The sequence below is a fragment of the Pelmatolapia mariae genome, linkage group LG20 (assembly GCF_036321145.2).
Source record: "Pelmatolapia mariae isolate MD_Pm_ZW linkage group LG20, Pm_UMD_F_2, whole genome shotgun sequence".
Taxonomy (NCBI): Eukaryota; Metazoa; Chordata; class Actinopteri; order Cichliformes; family Cichlidae; genus Pelmatolapia; species Pelmatolapia mariae.
In genome coordinates, this window is record NC_086244.1 from 19,015,259 (window position 1) to 19,036,556 (window position 21,298).

General features: G+C 40.1%; 1 protein-coding gene across 3 annotated transcripts in view; it reads left to right on the forward strand.

The window, feature by feature from the left end:
• Positions 1-2,116: 2,116 nt before the first annotated feature.
• pacsin1a (protein kinase C and casein kinase substrate in neurons 1a) overlaps positions 2,117-21,298 on the forward strand; it is a 35,773-nt gene continuing 16,591 nt past the window's right edge. Inside the window, exon 1 of one of the 3 annotated variants that reach the window (XM_063464670.1) lies at positions 2,117-2,280. The gene's annotated coding sequence lies outside the window, so the exon portion shown is untranslated. Of the gene's footprint in view, positions 2,281-2,421; positions 2,447-19,180; positions 19,428-21,298 lie in introns of those variants that run through there. The other 2 variants (XM_063464671.1, XM_063464669.1) reach the window with 2 other exon arrangements.

Below are 21,298 nucleotides of genomic sequence, written 5' to 3' on the forward strand. Positions count from 1 at the left end.
AATCTACAGTTTGGTACATCCTGAGAAAGAAAGATAGTACTGGTGAAATCAGCAACCCCAAAAAAAACCTGGACGTCTATGGAAGACAACAGTGGTGGATGATCACAGAATCATTTCCGTGGTGAAGAGAAACCCTTCACAACTGCCAGCCAAGCAAACAACACTCTCCAGGAGGTACACGCATCAATTTCCAAGTCTACCATAAAAAGACAACTGCATGAAAGTAAATACAGAGGTTTCATTGCAAGATCCAAGCCACTCATAGGCCTCAAGAATAGAAAAGCTGCTTAAAAAAAAAAAAAAAAGCAAAACAACAACAACAACAACAAACATCTAAATAAAAAGCCAGCACAGTTCTGAAAAAACATTCTTTGAACAGACAAAAAACAAAATCAACCTCTACCAGAATAATGGAGAAGATGTGGAACAGCTCATGATCCAAAGCACAACCACATCATCTGTAAAACACGGTGGAGGCAATATGATGGCTTGCGTGCATGGCTTCCACTGGCACTGGGACACTGGTGTTTATTGATGATGTGACACAGGACAGAAGCAGCCTCTCACACTGTACTTCAAGCATGTATATCATGTTCAGTTACAAATTTTGCACTGTCAGTAAATTGCCACTAGATGTCAGTAAGTAAATATGATTTAAGAAAATGGCGAATGGATGGTGTTAATGTGTTGTGTAGGCTACGATTTAAGGTTTGGCATCAAACATTGCAGCTTTTGAGCCTTTTAATTTCACTGTTCAGACTCTGATCATTAAAACTAGGGCAGCAGCATGTGAGTGGAGTGATGAAATAGACAGTCTGTACTAACTGCAATTTAATTACATCCTCAGTATGAAATCATTGCTCATTAGAGTCAGAAAAAACAGCATCCGATTAATCTGCATGGAGGTGTTTGCTTCTCCGGCCACATCGTCTCCATGAAGCAAAGGGATTGTCTCTTCGCCCTGTTTGGTTTTGGGTATCTTGAGGGCATTTTGTTACACCCAGCCTTGAAAAGAATAGTACGACAAACAAGCAAAGAAAAAAAGTTAACAAATAGATCTTCCTTGATTCAACAGAGATTTTTGCTGATATCTAATTGTTGTGTTTCCATTTGTTTCTGTAAGAAACTGGTCAGTTACAGTTTCATCTGTTACACTCTTGTCCATAAGAGGCTGAAGGCAGCTGGTGCTGTGTCTCATGGAATCCATTAACTCAGAGTGCAGTTGTAATGGAAAGAGTCTGCACTGTGAGGATGTAATGGATTGTGAGAGAGTAATGGTTATATATACAGGAACTCAAATAATTAACAAAACAAAAACAAGGAAGTTCTTAAATGATTGATTGAAACTTTTTGTTTGTAATTTTTATTTGTGATTGTCACTAATGATGAACCAGCTTAAGTATTTTCCTAGTAGACTTCACCACATTCTCTAAAAAAGGTGTCCAATATTACCTGTCTGTGGATCAGTCACTGATTTTCATTACTATATTTACTATGACTTTGGTCATTTTGTTATCATATAACGTCATTAAGAAAACAGTGTTTTGTTTTGGGATTTATTTATTTATTTATTTTGTGCACTCATATAAATCAGCAGGTGAATAGATTTTTCTTGTGTACTTGAAACAGTGGATGAGTCAGTGGGCTTGTCAGGAAGCCAAAACACAAAAACACTCCATCCCCCTCCCTTGCAGCGTAGTGCAACGTGGGCGTGGTTTAAATGGAAGGCGGTGACGCCATGTCATACCACGTGCTTTCCCTATTGGTTGGAAAATGGAAGTTACATTTGGGGGGGGGTCTCCTCATTTCTTAAAAGCTTATAATTTATAAATGTGATATTATGCGTATTAGAATAATTTACAACTGGCTAATAATTACATAGGTAATGGTTTAATTCTGATTTTAAAAATGAAATAATAAAAATATAACAATAAAAATGATTCGAGGGTGTATATCTAGTGTAAATTCTCCTAAGCCCACGTGGCCAGTGTTGGGAGATGGAATTTAAAAGCCGTTTTTTCCATCTTATATTTTCTCATTCGTTTCCCTTCTGTCTATTCCTGTCGTCCATTGAAAGGAAAAGCTGGGCCATCCCCCTCGACGCACGCCTGTGCTGTGGAGCTCCCCCTTGCTGCGTGCATCGTGATCTCGTGAATGCAGCGTCTTGCAGAGAACGCAGGGTCACCTTCTGTCACTGCAAGGGGAAATACTGAATAACTTGCAGTAGAGGCTATCGGGCAGTAGTGCACCTCAGCGGCAGCAGCAGGAGCAGCATCTCTGGTAAGTCAGTTGGTGTGTTTTGCTCTCTGTTGATGCCACATTGCTGCACTCGAAAGAGAAGCTGAGCATCCTTTTCGCGAAGGGCGACGCAGAGATAAAGGAGTCTCGCATCCTCTCCTGTCATCTGGATTAACTCTGATCCCCCTTCTGCTGCGACACTTGCCAAGTATTACAGATTCAGTAACAAATTTTTAGTTATGCATGCGTCATGTTACACGATGTGCCGTTGTTTGGGAACACCAAGGGTGAAGATGACCATCTTGCATCACCTAGAATTACTATTGCACGCGTTACCCACAAGCGAAACTGTATCATAGAGTCGTATATTATGGTTTTGCACCGTCAAGCTAATGTGCACCATTCCCTTCAAATTAGAGGATGGTGCAGGCTGTTTTTTTCCACTCTGCAGCTCTTTCTATTGCCCCACTGGCGGGCTGAGCAAAATTGACCCCAGCGTGCCAGTTGTATCAGCAATGCAATACGGTTTGCTTAAATATTCTACAAGACATTAATACGGTTTCCATGCTAAGTACACTATTGCTGATGAAGACAGTAGCCAAGACTAAGACAGGATTGCCATTTTATGTTTATTTTCCGTGCGCCAAATTGGTAAACAAGACCAGGAATCTAAACTGCGTCGATCAAAGAAGTCGTATAATTAAGTGTTCTATCTATATGAAGGGTGCTTTGATGTGTGCTGATAAGTTGCATAGTAATCAAAAATCGCCTCGTTCTGTATTTTATGGTTTCTTGGCGAAATGGACGCAAATGCTCATGAGAACACTCCGCTCTGGCGTTATGTAATTGGTTGTCACAGCACAGCGAGGAGCCATCTCTAGCGTCATTGTTTTTCTCTCACAAACCAACAGCACCACAGAGGAGGAGCATCCTGTTTTCTACATGGGATTAGGTGCATGTGGTCTTTTAATCATTCATCAAATCTGCTCCCGCTGAAATGCATCCAGGCTTACAGCTGACTAAAGCGTCTCATAGTTATGCGTTTGGCAAAAGGCATGTTATCTTGTGCTGAGATATGCTGATGATGATGATGATATGTTGCAGGGACTGGTTAATGGAAGCTGGGGCATCACATTCTCCAACCGTGTAGCTCCTGTTCCCCCCTCTCTTCAACCAAAACATCCATTCCTGCCTAAAACCATACAGCTAGCTTTTCTGTGAGACTGCATGATTGATTAAAAGGCTAACTTGTGTTTTGTTGTAGTTGTTTGTGGTGGTGGTGGTGGTGGTGGTGGTAGTGATGGTGTTCATTTAAATGAAATCCTCTAGAGTTAAATTCTTACGGTGGAGTAGCAGATGACAGACAGCTCACTTGTGTCCCCTCGCCTGTTTTGGAGCTGTCCCTGGTGCTGAATTTATTGTTTGCTGGAGTGCATTTCTGTCAGCATCCAAGGTGCCCCCAAGAGAGCTTGACACTAGGCTGCAGAGACGAGATGATGATACTCTCAGGGGGGTTAATCCAATTGTACTGCAGAAAGGAGAGTTAAAGAGTACCTGCTATTTATTAGCAGACTCTTAAGCTTTCACTGTCGAGACAAGTTGAAAGTGTATTGCTTGGAACTCTTGTGTACTTCAGCAAAGTATCTATCTATCTATCTATCTATCTATCTATCTATCTATCTATCTATCTATCTATCTATCTATAAAACTCAGTTAACAAAGAATGATGGATGCTTTAAATCCATTTAAGGGACTGTAAAATCCATTTGTTTGCAGGTAAGAAACTTATAGTTTATCTATAGCATGTCAGGCACAAAATATTATCTTAAAACAGTCCAAATCATTTGAATGGTTTCACATATATTAAGGCTTGAATATGAGAGGAGAAAAAACATTTTCATTCAACGTTTAGCGAGATATTGCCCAGGTATGACGACATGCACCAAATGCAAATCAACTTAATTAGAAGGAAAAGTCTGCGTTAGAATGATATCCACAATTTGTGATGTGTGTGATGTTCTCTCCAATAGGAATTTTTGAAATACTCATATTTATGTGTGGCAGACAATTTTGTTTGAACAGGCTCATTCTGTTGTTGTTTGCTGTGTATATTCAACACTGTACATTTTAGTTCTGAGAGTTAAATATTGACAAAATGATATGATGATGAAAATATGATGACACATTGCCAGCTATGATAAAAATAAATAAATAGACAAGCTTACAAGCAGAGTAATTCCACTCTTTAAATCAAGCTGCTTTATTTCTATATATGTGAGCTGTTAATTCAGAGATTATTCCGTGTCATTGAGCTGCATGTTTAATTTCTAGAAATGTTTGCCCGCGCTCACTTCCCATAGTGTTTACAGTGTGTCTGCATTGCTGTTCACCTTCTGTTTTCATGCTTGGCTTGTTTTGTTTTTGATTGTGGCAAACATCCTCCTGCTCAGGAACTATGTGTTTGAGTTTAATTATGATTTGCAATCATGTAATCAGTGGCTTGATCTGTGGTTTTCTTTAACCATTAATAGAATAGTTGTTATGTGAACATTTTATCAGGAATGCCCATTCAAGCTTAACTAACAGTTTTAGGAAGTTTTTTTTAGATTGTTTTTAATCCAACTTCATTTTCCCCCCATTTTGGCCTTGTCTGCAATGAATGGGAAAGGATTAACACGAGCGTGGGATTTATGAGTTGCATTGCAGTTAAAGCTATTGTCATTTGATTGTTTGTTCCTCTGTTTAATGTGAAATATCTGACATATGGGCTCTACCGCTCCCAATGGAGGTTTGCTTTGCTAAATGGAAGGGGAGGATCAATACAGAGTACTGCTGAATGCATTCCATGCCAATTAAAGGGAATTCGTTTTACTTAGAACACAGCAATTTGTTTTCAGATGAGCTTTTATTTCAGTCAGTGTGTTTTTGATCTTTTATTACAAAATCATGACAAATTGTAGGCTAATGCAGGAATGGGTGCCGAATACTGATGCATTCAAATAGTCTGAAACACTGTTCTGTCGGATCTGTTTCTGTCTGTTTAAATGTCTCACAAAGAGGTGTTGTTGGTGACCTTTTTGTTGTTGTTAGTCTCCGGTGTTTCTGGAACAACGTAGGTGTGGGAAACAGGACAACGTGTGAAATAGTGGGGCCTTCTCTAATGTGTTTGCTGATGAAAGGGTTAAGGGCTGTTGTTCCTCTGTGAAAAGAAGAGATAGTGCTGTCTGACAAGGTGTGAAAAAAGAGCCAATGTAAGAACAGAGAGTCTGAAGGGCAGCCGGAGTGTCTCATTTCTCTCCGTGCAGAGGAGGACACACACCGGGAAGACTCCTGTCCTTGGCACAAGATTTATGACATTAGAGATTATCAAAAACATCTGCGGTGCTTCTCACACCACACAAGGATTCTCATTTTGTTTTTCTGAAGCTCTTTCCATGCCTATGATTTTTGCTCAAATCCAGAGATATTAAGAAAAGTGAGATGCCATCATAGTGGAGTTGATTTTATTTAAAGAAAAATTAGGAGGAAACAATTTGATCACACGTGTACATGTGAACATGATGAGAAACACTACGCACATATCACTAGGTAACATTATTCTTTCCTTGTTCTTAAAAAAGAAGTGTTTACCCTGTGGTGGACCCTAATGAATTACATCGATGTTACCCGGAGTCGTTCATGCAGCGTCATCACAACATGTCGGTGTTTGCCTCCTCTGAGTCATCATCTTGAAGCTGTGGCTCACCCTGAGGCAGAGCAGAAGCCCCAGTTTGTGTCGTGATCTTTTGGGCATTTCAAAATGGAGTCCTGGTGTGCACCTCCAGCGCACGAATCCCTGGAGTTTTATCAGTTCTGTTATGAATGGTTTCACATCTAGATCAGTAGGTTTGTTGTTGTTTTGATTACATGGATGCAGAAGGTCGGGTGAGAGGGCTGAACACTAGTGGGTGTCTCCCTCATAAACATAATCACACAGAGAGAGAATAGGAGAGCCACATGTTTTTCTGTTGGTCATCTTAACTGGATACTATGTTTTCCGAGAGCAGTTGCCTGTTTTACACTCACTAGCCACTTGGTTAGGTACACCTTTCTTATACTGGCTTGGGCCTCCTTTTGCCTTGAGAACTGCCCTAACTCTTTAAGGCAAATATTCAACAAAGTGCTGGAAAGATTCCTCAGAGACTTTGGTCCATGTTGACATGATAGCATCACACGGTTGCTGTAGATTTGTCATGATGAGTGTCCACCACATCCAATTGAGATCTGGTGACTGTGGAGACCAATTGTGTAGAGTTAACTCACTGTCATGTTCAAGAAACTAGTTTGAGATAGTCTGAGTTTTGTATCATGGTGTGTTATCCTGCTGGAAGCTGCCGTCAGAAGACAGGTACACTGTGGTCATAAAGGGAGGAACATTCCCAATAGGGCATAAAGTGTGCCAATAAAACCTACACCATCACACCACCACCAGTAACCTAAACAGATGATGCAAGGTAGGATTGATCCATGCATTCATGTTGTTTCTGCCAAATTCTGACCTTACCACCTCAATATCAATGCAGAAATCAAGGCCCGTTAGGCCAAGCAGCATTTTCCCAATCTTCCGTTGTCCAATTTTGGCGATCCTTTGCAAAGTGTAGACACAGTTTCATCTTCTGAGCTGACAGAAGTGGCACCCAGTGGTGTCCTCTGCTGCTGTAGCCTATCTGCTTCAAGCTTGGATCAACAAACTCAATATTCTCGATCAAAAAATAGTGAAAAATCACCATTTTTTTTGAATATGTTTTGCCTTTCCAACAGTCTAAGACTCCAGCATATTTAATTAACTGCCTTACATAGCTCAGAAAAAGAACAACACTACAAGAAGAGAGTATCTGACAACTTAGCTTAAAAATTGTTTCAATGATTATTTATTGTTGTTGCCATTTCAATAACTAAGTGATCAACAAAGCTTGCTGGAATTTTTCAATTAGAAGACTTTGGAACTTGAGAAATATAAATACTCAGTTGAAAAGCACCAGTGGTCACAGAGAAGTGACCATGAATCAGCATTTTTATAAGAATTTGAAGCATAACAAGCAGACTGCTTGCTGTTAGGCATCGGATAGAGCTGGCATTTCTCAGGCTGTTTCATTTGATGTGTGGGTTGCTTCATCACTTCTCTGCCTGAATTCAGTCGACCCGTCCATTACCTAAACTGCTTATCATGGTCATAGGATGCAGCAGCTCAGCTGAGCACACACAGTGAGGGGTACACACAGAGAAAGATTCAAGCACACTGTGAAGCACAGATGATTTCCAAAAGCAATCACATTTTTGAAGAAAAGTAAAGCTGAATTGAACTACTTATAGCGTCATTGACATTGAGCATTGAATATTTTGGTATTAAAGACAAGGTGGCTGTACGATATAAGCACGATAGCATGATGCTGGAGCCAAGCTTACTGTTATTTTAATTACTAAATAATTAGATCTGTCAGCTATGGTGTTCAGACATTTCTAAAGGCTAAAGTCACATCCTCAAACTCTGTGATATTTCCTTACACCAGAATTTATTAAATGATTAATACACCAATCAAAGCACCAAATTATCACATTTCAAGTTAGAACCGGTGGACTTTCAATATTTTGCTTGATAAATGGTCAAATGTTGTCAATTAATTTCCTCTCTGTGGAAATATTGACTGTGCCTGCATTAGCTGAAGCTTCACTTCTGTTTTTAATTATAGAGTTTCACACTGGGTAGTAATTTGCTTTTTTTATATTTATATCTGGAAATAAAAATACCGGCAAATGCCAAAGGAATAATTTGTGCATAGAATAAAATGACCTACTGAATGAAACATGTCAAAAATATGGTTTAAAAATGGTTTTAACACAATCTCGCTTACATGATACATTGTTGTAACAGTAAACTTTGTTAAACTTTTTCTATAAAGTTAAACAGGCATACATGGAAAACAGCATTTTTTAAGCTTGAAACTTAAATTTCAAAATAATATGAGTTAATTAGACACTGATGTAACCTGGGAAACCAACTCGGCTAAATTGGTGCTCAGCTTTGTTTTTTTCTAAGATTCAACATTATTCTTGAATTTTGTGTTCTGTGTGGGCCTGAGGCAGTCACACGTGTCAGAAAGACTTCAATCTGTAAAAAAAACAAATGCTGAACATATAAATTATCATTTGCATCAACCGATCCAAACCATATTGCAGATTTCACACCAAAATTAGTCATTTTTCCCACACCATTTTCACCACAGTTTACTATATTTGACTAGATTCTAATCATCCCAGCATTAATTATATTCAGCAGGTGGTGCATTAGTGGACAAAGTGTACAAAAGAAACTGGTATTATTAAATATACCCCATTGCTCTATGCAGAGTTTTATAATCTCTCCATAACTGCGATAGTTTAAACTGAAACCCAGATAATTTCTTAATAACCTTCTGCCATAAAGGTGACTTCTGTTTTGACACACCCTGGGTTGATTTTCATTTATATTCCAATTAGGTGAAGTAGCAGCACTTTAACCAATTTCCTGTTAAAAAAAAAGAAAAGAAAAAAGATCAGAGCTACTCATGCTTTTTTTTCCTGCAGGGGACCGACAACTATCTCTTAGGTTTATGGAAACATGACCTCCCACTGGTGGAGAAGGTGAGTTGTTCGTGTTTGTGCCGATTGTCCTGTGTGCTGAAATCTAAGTTTAATCTGAAGATGCAGATGGATGTCAAAGGGACGATGCCAAGCACAGACCCACAGATTTGAACAGTTTTTTTAATGTATAATGCTAAATGCACCACTTGAGTTAATTAATAGCTCTTTGACACTGGTGTTAATATTTGATGAGACTGTTGCAGCCTTTTTATGGGCAAACTGAAGGTCAGGTCATCTTTGTTGCTTATTGGAGACTTTTAAATTGTATTATTCCTTAAGTGGTGCACTTTGTGTCGTGTACTGCATGATTAGATGTAGGATTACAATGCAATTAAAGGGTTGGATTTCCGTTTCCTAGCTACTCCAACAATCAAACTGACTGACTTGTACTCTCTATGGTAGCATTAATGTTTTGACTCAACATATTCTCATGTTCTTTTCTTAGAAGAGATTATCTCAGATTTTATTTTTATTATCTCACTAGGAGTAGATTTCCCCGTCTCACAGGAAAGAATGATTACCCAGGAGGAGCTATTGATTTTCCTTGTTTGATCTCTTTGTTCTGTGGGCATTGGGACAGAATTTCACTGCGCCAGGGAGGTTAAGCATCTGTTTGACGAGCACAGTCTGTTGTTTGTATATGCAAGAAGGCTCATTGGAACATGATGGCCCAGCTCAGAAAGGCTTCTCCTGGGATGTTGTGGAGTTTGGACTGGGAGGAAGACAAAGCTGGGTCAGAAGAACCTATATAGATTGTTTTTATTAGTAAACAAAGTATCCTGGAAGATGTAGCACACATAGAAGATCATTGACACATTTTTTTTTAATCATTCTTTCATTATACCTGTTAGCTTTTCTGTTTCATTTTCTACTTTTTCCCATTTAAACCACGCTGTCTTTTTCAGTGTTACTACCGTCAAGCTACATTTTTGCTCTGTGTCAATTCTTCTTAGATGATTTCTATTTAATCAACTGCATTAAATTAAAATGTCCCTATTTTCTTCAGTATTTCATAATCAGGAAGAGACCTACGCCATAGTAGACTTTTATAAAACTCGTGTCATTATTCTGTCTAGTTAAGTCACAAGCTATAATACAAATCACTGACCTTTAAATAGCACTTTTCCCCATTATAGTGCACTATATGGGCAAAATGGATTCATGTTACTCACCTGCTGCCTCCTTATTCACAAGGGGTCACCACAGCAGGTACCTCCACATGTTTGATTTGGCAGATTTTTACACCAGATGCCCTTCCTGACACAACCCCAAAGGGATTTGTGTCTCCTCCTGATATCAAGGTGGGATCTTTTGCTTGTTAGGTGAATGTGTAAACCACTAGCATTAAAACCCTAATCTTCTTTATTCACTGTATTGTCTGATCTCAGCCACACCCTTTAGCAATGCCTGTAAACCTCTCCTAATTACAAATTTAAATTTACACTTGATCACTGTTTCCTGCTGGTGGCAGCCACCACCAGGATTCATATTTTTCTTTCTTCCACATTTAGCAACCACCAGTTTTGCCTTGGCTCATAATCAGACATAAACATGAAGCACTTTGTGAGCCAAACTGGCAATGCTTGTTGTCAATACTTTTAATAAACATTAACGGAAGACAGTGCTATGTGCCAACTTTAAGCAGTATGAAAAAGCAATCATATTTCAAACCACAGCTGCTGTTTGCCATGGTCTGAAATTGTGAAATTTGATCAATTAGTTCGATTAATTACATTTTCGTTTCAGTTGACAAATCATATTTTTAAGTAGTCAAACAGGAAATGAGCTGACTCTGATCCAACAAGTCCTGGTCTAAATTTTTGTAACTCAGGTCTGGTTTGTGTATCAGATCTTCAGTCCCCAGCTCTTTAACTGGACACATGGGGAGATTTGTGAGTGGGTATAAATAGGAATGTAAAGTAATTACACAGTGGACTGTGACACATCTCTGGATAAACTAGTGTTGCTTATTTTCTCCTGTCAGTTTCCTGCTGATATGATCATAGGAAAGGTCGTTTCAGTTGCACTGTCTCTGACTACAGATGACTACACAAACTCTTTCTAGAAGCAAATCCTTTTACTCAGTTACCCGTAGTGAAACACATCTATGCACTTTGGGGGCCAGAAACTGTTGTTTTCACCCTCCATACCTTCTCTAGCTCCTCTTTGAGCTCTTGGTTTTTTTCAAGCTTCTCATGTTCCTTCTTACTGATCTTGCTATCACTTGGTATAGCTATGTTATGTGTATATGTAGCTTGGTGTAGTATGCATGGTCCTGCATACTATTCCAGCCACTGGGTTCTGGGGTCCCATGTATGCCCTGCCTGCTAGTATATTACACCCTGCTGTTATGTGCTGGATTGTCTCAGGGGCATATTTGCACAGTCTGTACTTGGGGTCTTCCCTGGTGTGGTAGCCCCCAGTCTCTATGGATCTTTTGCTTAGAGTTTGTTCCTGCGCTGGCATGGTTAGTGCCTTTGTGCTGTCTTTCAATCCAGCTGTGTGGGATTTCTCAATATCAGCCACTAATTCTATCTACCCGTGGTACATGCCATGCAGGCATGCCTGTCCTTCCATGATGGTTCGTCTTTTTGCTCCTCTCCCTTCTCAGGTTTCTGCTGTCTGAGGTATTAACTGGGCACATGATCAGTTGTGGCCTTCTCCCTGATGTACACGTAGATCTTTGTTGTTTCATCCTGGGTAATGGTTCTGAAACTCACTAGTCCTCTGCCTCCATCCTTCCACGTAGTCTCAGGGTACTGAACATGAGCTGAAACCTTCCATGCATGGTAAGGAGCTTTCTTGTCTTGATGTAAATGACTTCTATCTCTATGGCCAGCTTATTATCCCAGCAGGATGCAAAGTTTTGCAGAAAAGCAGTGGTGACAGAACATCTCCTTGGTAAATCCTGCACTTGATATTGACTTGTGCTATTGGTTTGAAGTTGGCCTCCAATGTTGCGGCCAAATGAGTTCTTAATAAAAGCTATTGGATCTTGTTGATCCTGTACAGTTCTAGGCATTCCAGGATCTATGTGTGTAGCACTAAGTCATACGCCTTCTTGCTGTCAATCCAGGCGGTGCAAAGGTTAATCTAGTCTTGCAGTCTTGAGTGACTGCCCTATCTGCTACGAGCTGGGGTTTTTCACTTCTGGTGATTCTGTTCTGGTGTTCCTTTCTGGGCCCTGTTCATGTATTGAGCCATGTGCCTGTTCATCTTAGCTGGTATGATGTCTGACAGAAGCTTCCATGTTGTTCTGGGGCACGTTATTGGCCAGTAGTTGGATGGGACCAGTCCCTTCTGGAGATTCTATGGGGATTAGGACTGTCCAACCTTCAGTTAGCCATTCAGAGTGCGTCTCAGCCATTCAAATTGCTTTTTTTGGTCCAGCCATCAACAGAGGGTCCAGGTTTCCAGCTTAGTCATGATCTTTTCTGTCAGGTTAGCTGCTTTCGCATTCAACACCTTAAATGCATGAGGATATCTCCCACTGATGTTCGGGCTCCTCCTTCCTTTAGCATTGTGTTGTACCTCGTCAACACACTATGAACACACACACACACACACACACACACACACACACAGTATTGTTGCTGTTCCTAGTGCTACACTCTTCTTCTGGACAGAGGTCTCTGATGTTGTTCCTTGGATCTCATGGAGCCACTCACCCACTTTTAGGGGTCACTGCATCGAGTGCTCCGATTACCACGGGAACTGCCATTGCCTTTGTCTTCCACACCATCTCTAGCTCCTCTCTCAGCCCTGAGTATTTTTCGAGGGTCCCCATGTTCCTTCTTCTTAATGTTGGTATCATTTGGTATATGTCTTCCTCTGTCTTCCTCTGCTTCTGCACCATGCCCCATTGTTTAACCATCTACAGTATGCCCATCTGTATCTCTTTCTCTCTCTCTCTCTCTCTCTCCCTCTCTCTCTCTCACTATACATATATATAGATAGATATGGTTTATCAAACTTGAAATATCGAATTTAAAATAATCTGCAGCACACTCACCCTCTCTGTAATAACTGCACCTCCCACTCCCTCTTCTCACAAATGCACATAGACACGTACAGACATTGGTTTGAAAGGCAGCCCATCAGTATTCAGAGCAGCATCTGGCAACTAAATGATAAGAAGGCGGAAAGCTGGTAGGTTTAAAGAGCTACATTCCCAGATTGATTATTGCCATGCTTATTTATTCACTGCCTTCCTCTGTTTCTTCTAACTGCCTGGACATTAGCAGAAACTGGACTGGAACCAGAGGCCTCCATCCTCTCTAATGCAACATTCAGGCACTGCTGCATGTCTGCAGTTCATTTCTTCATCACACCCCATGACAACATGTCTGTCTCCCCCTCCTCTACTCTGTTCTGCTTCTCCTGTCCATCTCTCTTTGCCCTCCCCTTGTTGTTTTCCCTCTTATTCACCACTGTCACCAGGAGGCTTGTGGCAAGAGGCTTGATAGTTACATAACCACTGCAGCAGTGCTCCGGACACTGTGATAAATCACAATGCTGTAGCAAATGTGTGCTTGTATTTGTGTGTATTTCTATATGGGCTGCCGAGTGTGAAATGTATCCTTCTGCCAAAAAAGCATTTGAAGACTGGAGACCTCTGGGAGACCTTCATTCAGTTGTCCCTTCCGATCTGCAGACGATGATAAATTAGAGAGAAAATAATGAATACTTGACCCCTACAGTGAGGAGATCCTCCAGTGGCTGTGTGCAGTTTGCGGTCATGGTTTGGGCCTGCTTAACCAGGAAGGGTCACTAAAAATAAATAAAGCTTTTCTCTATTCTATGGGAGTAGTCTCTATCAGGATAATGCCCCCCACTAGCACTCACTGAATGGCTTGTGGAGGATAAAAATGAATGAATCGTTGCTAAGGCCTCAGCAATCACTGGACCTCAACTCAATTGAGCATCTATGGTGGTTTTAGGATCAACTAGTTAGACAGTGATGCCGCAACACAGAGGAGAGGACTCGAATGCAGAAATCCAACCAACTTGGAGAACCGTGGATAACCACTGCATCGCCACGACAACTGTGGACATCTGACTGTCAGTGTTTAATCATTGTTTATTATTTAAGTGCTTGGTTAGTGGTTGATCAATTCACTTTTTGAAACAGATATTATTCTTTTTTATTTCAGTTTGCTAAAAATATTGTTAATAGCTTTTATGTTTCTTTTGTGCTTTGCAAATTAGTCTCACTGAGAGAGGCCATTACCTTCCCTCTGTGGTGAAATTGAAACTACATGTAAACGATTGAACCCGAATCCTGTTTTAAACTGTTTGAAACTGACACACAGTTGGCTGTCATATAACAGGCAGCATTGGTGTGTCAGCATCTACCCCTATCAGTCCCTAACAGCTCCATGTGACCTGTAGATGGCAATAACCTCTGACCTCCCTGTGGAGAGAGAGAGAAAAATTCCATATAAAATCACTGTAGTAAAATTTTAATAATTCTTTTGCATTAGTCACATTTCACTGCTTAGGAACTACTGTGTGAGCTTCTGTTCTGGGAGCTGAACAATAAAAGATCTGGCTGATTCACACTATTATGCACACAATAGATATTGATTTAAAATCATATAATCCATCCAAAAGTTATGCAGAAACTGTATTCTTGTGCAATAGCACAGAGCACATCAGATAGCTGAGTCATCCTGTGCATGTTTGATGACCCGTGCAGCTACTCTGCACAAGCAAAGGCCAGCAGGGACTTAGATTTTACTTCATAGTATGTAGCTTCTGGGATCAGATAAAGAAATCTGAAGCTGGTGATAAGTAACTGCTCTGCAGTTATGAACACAAATTAACTGGAAGAATATTTGATGAGTTTGATGCTGGTGACAGATTGAAAGCAGCATTCTGTTGCTTCAGGGTATAAGAGTCAGGTCTGCCCTCATCACAGTAGGTTAGGATGAAGCAGATTCCTTCCTTCATTACTTTCTGGTAGTTATTTTGTCCCCAATAGACAAGAGATGTTTTGCCTTCTGATTTTATACGTTCTGATGAAACTATGAATGAAACATTACTGGTATTTAGCCACAATAAGAACACGATAGGGTCGATATAACCTCAAAATTTTATTGGATTAATTCAAGGACCTTTGCAATGATGATATTATGAAATACTATGAAATGTTTTATCTCTGACTGCAGCTCACAGGCAGCAGCATTAATTAGTGCAAACAACATGAAGGGCATTTCTGTCCTTCTTTTCCAATTAGCGACTGTCATTGATGGCAGACTACCTCATTCGAAGTGTGAATCTATTGCCTCAAGGTGCCAGCAGCAGCATTATAGTGCAATACTAATGACCAAGCATTATATACAGTTGCTCAGTATAAGTCAAATGTAAGTACAAAAGTAACCTAGGTAGTGTTTTTCAGTTGAAATGTGAAGTAGAAAAGAATTGTTTAGTTTCCTTTGTAACTCTTCAGGATCCTGAAAAATATTGTCATCTAATAAATCTGTGAAGGTTCTCAGTCATCCAGGTCATCGTAGTCTAAGGAGCTTGGAAAGAAAAGCGTCTGGACTTCTTTGAGTTACTTGAAGACGTTGCACCTGTCATCCGAGAAGCTTCTTCAGTTCTAAGGGTCAAATGGTGGAGAGTCCCAGATTTAAACCCAGTGGGAGTTTCCCCCCAAAGAGGGACAAAGATTGAACTGACTAGACTTGAACTACGGGTGTGTGACCCACACCCGCTTTCACACCTTGGCTCATGTGATTAGGTAGAGGATCATCAGGGGGTCCTTTGTCCCTCTTTGGGGGGAAACTCCCACTGGGTTTAAATCACCATTTGACCCTTAGAACTGAAGAAGCTTCTCGGATGAGAGGTGAAACGTCTGCAAGCAACTCAAAGAAGTCCAGACGCTTTTCTTTCTAAGCTCCTTAGACGTCATCTAATAAAATTAAAACCTGAAAAATATTTTCTACCTGGGATATTCTATCTTGGCTTGAGTGCTTTACCCGGTGGCTTAAAGCACTCCTTTACCACCATGTAACTTCATCCACTGTTTCTTCTTTATGTCACATGTAGTGCATTTAGCAAGTGTTCCAGCAATGCTCGGTGGAGTCATTGTTTCCATTGGGGTTGTGCATTTATAGAATTGCCTCCTTAATAGCCCAGTTGTGCTTGAAGTAGAGAAGCAAGTTTGTTGCTACCAAGTGTAGCAGAAACAGTTTTCTTGCATATTTTTTGCCAAATATTGGCTTTTGGTGAAGGTTGTTGAAGTAGCACCTTTTTTAGGTCTTAAATAATCATTGGGGGGCATGAGTTGTTGTTGTGCCCGACAGGAAAGGTAAAATGACATTATGATTTGACACTGGCTAAGTTGGCTGGCTAAGACTATGTTTCTTCCAGGCTGAAAAATTGTTGTTCCTAGAAGAGTAGTCCTAAAGACTTTATCTTGTACCATAATAAAGTTGATACTTGTGTTTTATTTTATTTTGAAAAATATGCTGATAGCTGTTAATTCAATTGTAGTTCAAGTCTAGTCAGTTCAGTTTTATTGGTTATGAGAATCAGAATCCTTTACTAATTGTGTGGTTAGAGTTGCTCCAAGATAATAAGAACAGTAACAGACTGAACTAAATTAAACAATATATAAATATAATAAATTAAATAATATATTTACAAGGCTTACTAAACACTCGATTTGATTGCAGTTTTAGTTAGTTGTGTGAAATGAGAAGAATCGGTGCGATAAAGTTAGATCTCCGACTCATGAATAATGCCCATTATCCTTGTAAATGACAGAAAGTTAGCTCTAAAATTCCACAATGTAAATAAATAAGTAATTGTCTTTCTATAGCACATGTAAAACCAAAGTGCTTTACAATAAAACATAAAGGTGTTCTTAAAAAGTCATGCTAAATACACTTATACTATATACATTAAATAACACAACAACCTGTTCAACCACAGTTCCAAAGATTAGCAGCTTCCAAAAGCTTGACAAAAAAAGTACAGTTATTATAGTTTCACACGGTACACTAGGTTTACTAAAAACTTACCTCCATATGAGGTTTGCCTGGGTAATGTTGCCTCAATTCAAACACAGTGAGCTGGCTGCTAACCATGACTGACGATGTTAGGTTACCTTTTTGTTTCTAGATGTTACCTTTTGTGAACATTAGCTAACTGTTGAGCCTATGAACACACATAATACTAAATTCTGTTACAGTAAAAAAGTCAGTTTAGCAAAAACTAAACACCAGTAATTCCACATCACATCTGACTTTATTCCTGAAAAAATCTGCCACTTTAGCTATCTAGCATTGGCACTGTCAGTGACACATAGCTGAATCTTTTTCAGTGCTTTTTCCATTTATCATATAGCCCCAGGATGGATACCATTGATGGAAAGAAGTATAGCGTGACATTGCCAACTTTTTGACCACTGTGAGTACACAGCCCACGTATTCCAATGTACCTTCTAAGCCATACTTGTCAGTGTCTACATACTTATGCTTAAGATATGCATTTTCAGACAAAGCACCAGTTTTGCAAAGACATCGGCAATGCAGTAGCACAGGTCTGAGTGATGTTTACGTACATAAGAACAAGAATTTGTACATAAAAAAATGTTTGTGTAGCTCATCTCTGTCATAATTTTCCTCCTTTTCGTCAGAAGGAAAATTCTGTTAATATTTTGCAGTTTCAGCTGCTTTTTTTCTGGTGGCCATGTTAGCCGTTAGCCAAAACAGTGGAACATGAAGGGTGTTTCATTCCCAAATACTGCTGCACACTCCCCATTTGGATCAACATGTCAGTTTACATTTGACTCTCCTATTCCATGCTTCAGCGAGCAGTGCTAGGGCTCACAGCATTTTATGTTCAGCTGATAAATACGAAATAATACTCTCCTCACCTTCCATCCTCGCTGGTTTTTCCTCCCTTCCTGTTTGTCTTTCAGTCTATTGCTCTGCCTTGTTTTGCGTGCTGTTTTTTTAAGGTCTCTTCTCTCCATTTCAGTTCAGTGCACCACTGGTCTCCTCGAGTTACCCTCTTGTGTACACTGGCGCTAACACTCAGAGACTTCCTACAACTTGGCTATTGGATGGACAGCTGACAGAGCGTCACCGAACCAGCCTTCTTGCTTTTGTCTAAAGCATCGGTCACATGGCTGGCTTATAACGACAGCCTCGGCTGTTACGACGTGTGTGAAGTCTGCACTAGGCAGCTCTGTCTCCTGGCAACATCCACCAGCCTGCTTATGCTGTGCTGCACCGTGAGATGAATCACATCTTTGTACCGTCAGCTGCCGTTCTGGCTCCGTGGCTCTCTCTCTATTTCGCTGGAGAGCAGCCTGGCTGCTTGACCAGCCCCTCACTTTGTCCTGACCGTGCTGTACTTTCTCCCAGCCTTTGTCCCTCCTCATTTCTCCTAACACGTCCCTCCCTATCTCCATCTGGAGCTCCATCTCCTCCTCTTCTCTTCTCCTCATTCTCAGTCCGCGTCACTCTCTCTCTCAGTGAAAGGCCTCCCTTTCTTCTCATGCGTCCTCTTTTACTCAGTCAGTAGAAGGGGATGGCATGCTGAGCTCAATCAAACACAGTCAACAACCATAGTTTAACAAAAACCAACTGCATATGAAAACACAAGCTGCTGCTTTTATTAGTTTCTTTGATTTAAGATATTAGTCGTTTTGATTACTGTAGAGCGCGAAACTGTTACAGAATTTATTTTGGGTAACCAACTTTGCCTTTCTAAAATGCCATTGTCTATATTCAGAGTGGAAAGAGATGGCTTGGTAATGTGCTGGAGTAAAGTTAGTTCATCTCGCTGAAATCTTCTTACTGTAACAAGCTTACATGTTGGCTGTGGTTCCCATTCAGTGCTTTAAAAGGCTTGTCAACACTGGGCCTTCTGACTGCATTAAGAACATTTGTGACACTTGGATCAGCAGTTTTCTTTAATTCTCTTGGAAGCAGTTTCTGCTCATGAGGTACAGGCTGGTTTCACATGTGTTATGTTACTGTAAACAGGAGTGCTGAGCCATGGTGTGCCAGCAGTGCATTTGTAATGCTGGTAAAAGTTAACTCCTTGGGAAAAAAACAAACAAAACTCACAAATGTGGAGTCTCACAATAGCGCTATCCTGTTGGTGTACAATATAGTGCAATTAATTATAGTTTCATGTTTCATCGACAATAAATTCCTCTTCACACTTCTCGTCTTTCTGTCTCACTTGTCCTACCCGCCTCTTTGCTCTTCTTGCTCGTGAACTCCCTCCCCCTCTAAAGCTATTCAAATGGCACACTGCGGGATTATCCCTCAGCCTCTGAGACACGCTGGTTTGGTCAGACTTATCGTCCTCTCTGGGTTTACTTCGGCCACAGAGGTCAAAGCTGCAGAAATAAAATTTGCAACATATCGTTTATCGTTTTAAGAGCTGATGTAAAGGGCATATTTGGACTACAGTTTAAGGAGTTTGCTGTTTTAAGGAGCTGCGCTGTGTTTTCAAATTTGGGAATTGGTTTTCTTTTTTCTTTTACAGTGATGGAGTCAAACATGGTACGTGAATATGCAGAAGAAGCGGTAATTACTAACAAATATGCAGAAGACTGGATTGTAGCACTCAGTTATGTCCTTTTTTCTGTCCACAATCAAAACAGGTTTCAAAAACATTAAGATTACAAAACGGATTGCTTTGTCAGCGTTTTTGATTTTTCAGTGTGTGGGTTGTTTGTGATTTTCAATTTGCAAGACACATTTAAATGGATTTGCACAAAACAGCTATTATTGTTGTAATGTTTTTTTGTGTGTTGCTATGCTTTGGGTGTTAAGTTATTATACAGGCCTTCATTATTTAGCACCATCTGTACCAAGCTTACCATGCTACAGTTTAGTTTTTTTCTGTGACATTCCTCCCAGTTAAATCACAAGGGAATGAGAGGTGTGTTCACAGCCACTCAGGTGGATTAACCTCAATAACTGGAGTATAAGCCCCTCTGTCTCTTGGGACACAGAGCACTCTCACAGTGGACCAAAACTGTGAATTTTCTGTCATGTATACTCTTTGTGCTGTTGGACCTTCTAAGTTTAGGCTGATGACGTTTGAGTTCTTGGGCATAAAATGTTCACCAATATCATTTTATTACTTTCTTTATGAGTTTTGTTTAATAACTAAACTCACTTCAAAGTTCTTGCCTGTCATAAATACTAAAAACAATGCCTCAGACATTTTTGACTACAGCAACGCTCCTGGATGTCTGAAGGAATTTGTGAACATGCTTGTGGAATTACCTCTAATACTTTCTAATCATTAACATTGTGTAATATTGAATTAGTGTTCCATGTTTGGCTATGAGGTGGGACACTGGTATTGTGCCAGAGCTTAACTGGCTTTGATGTCACTAGGTATTGTAGTCACTGATGCCAAAGCTTATTGGGTGACTTGGCTGTGGGACAGGTTGCTGGACCAATGGCGTTTCTTGGTTGCTAGGATTAAGAACTGCTACTTTAGGGCTACTTAAATTTTGAGCTGCATGAGGTTGTCTTGCATCATAAAGTTGACTGTTTACAGTGTGTGGATTTAACTTCATTAAACATAAATGCACGTTTGCATGTTGATTTAGAAAGTGAGGTCTGCCCTTTTGCTCTTCTTGTGTTCATATACAGTGCTATGGAAAAGGAATTTCCCCCTCACACGATTCAAATCATCAAAAAATGTTAGTAACAGACAGAGGTAACTTGAGTAAATACAAAATGCAGTTTTAAATAATGATTCAATTTATCAGCTCTGTCCAAACCTAACTTACCCTGTGTGAAAAAGTAAATTTCCCTAAACATAGTAACTGGTTGTCTCCTCCTTGACAACAAGAATTGCAATCAAGCATTTGCAATACCTTGGAATTTTGACTCACTTTGCAGGATGTTGTAATTCAGCCATGCTGAAATGTATTTGTGCATGAATGACCTGTTTAGGTCATGCTATAGTATCTCAATCAGGTTTAAAATCTAGAATTTGACTAGGTCCCTTCAAAACCGTCATGTTGTTATTTCTCTGAGCCATTCAGAGGTGGAATTGTTGGTGTGTTTCGGATCATTGTCCTGCAGCATAACCTGAGTGTGCTTGAGCGTCATGGCATGAAGTGACAGCTGGACATTGTCCTTCTGGATTTTTAGGTAGAAAACAGAATCGTTGATTCCATCAATTACAATAAGTCGTTCAGCTCCTGAAGCAGCAAAGCAGCCCCAGACCATCACAATTCCACCACCATGTTTGACTGTTCTTATGGTGCTCTTTTTATGAAATGCTGTGTTGGGTTCTTTTGAGACCTAGATGAGTCGTCAATGTTCTTTTGGAGTAATTTTGGTAGGCTGACCAATCCTAGGAAGATTCAGCTCTGTTTTAAGTTTTCTCTCTTTGTGGATAATCACTT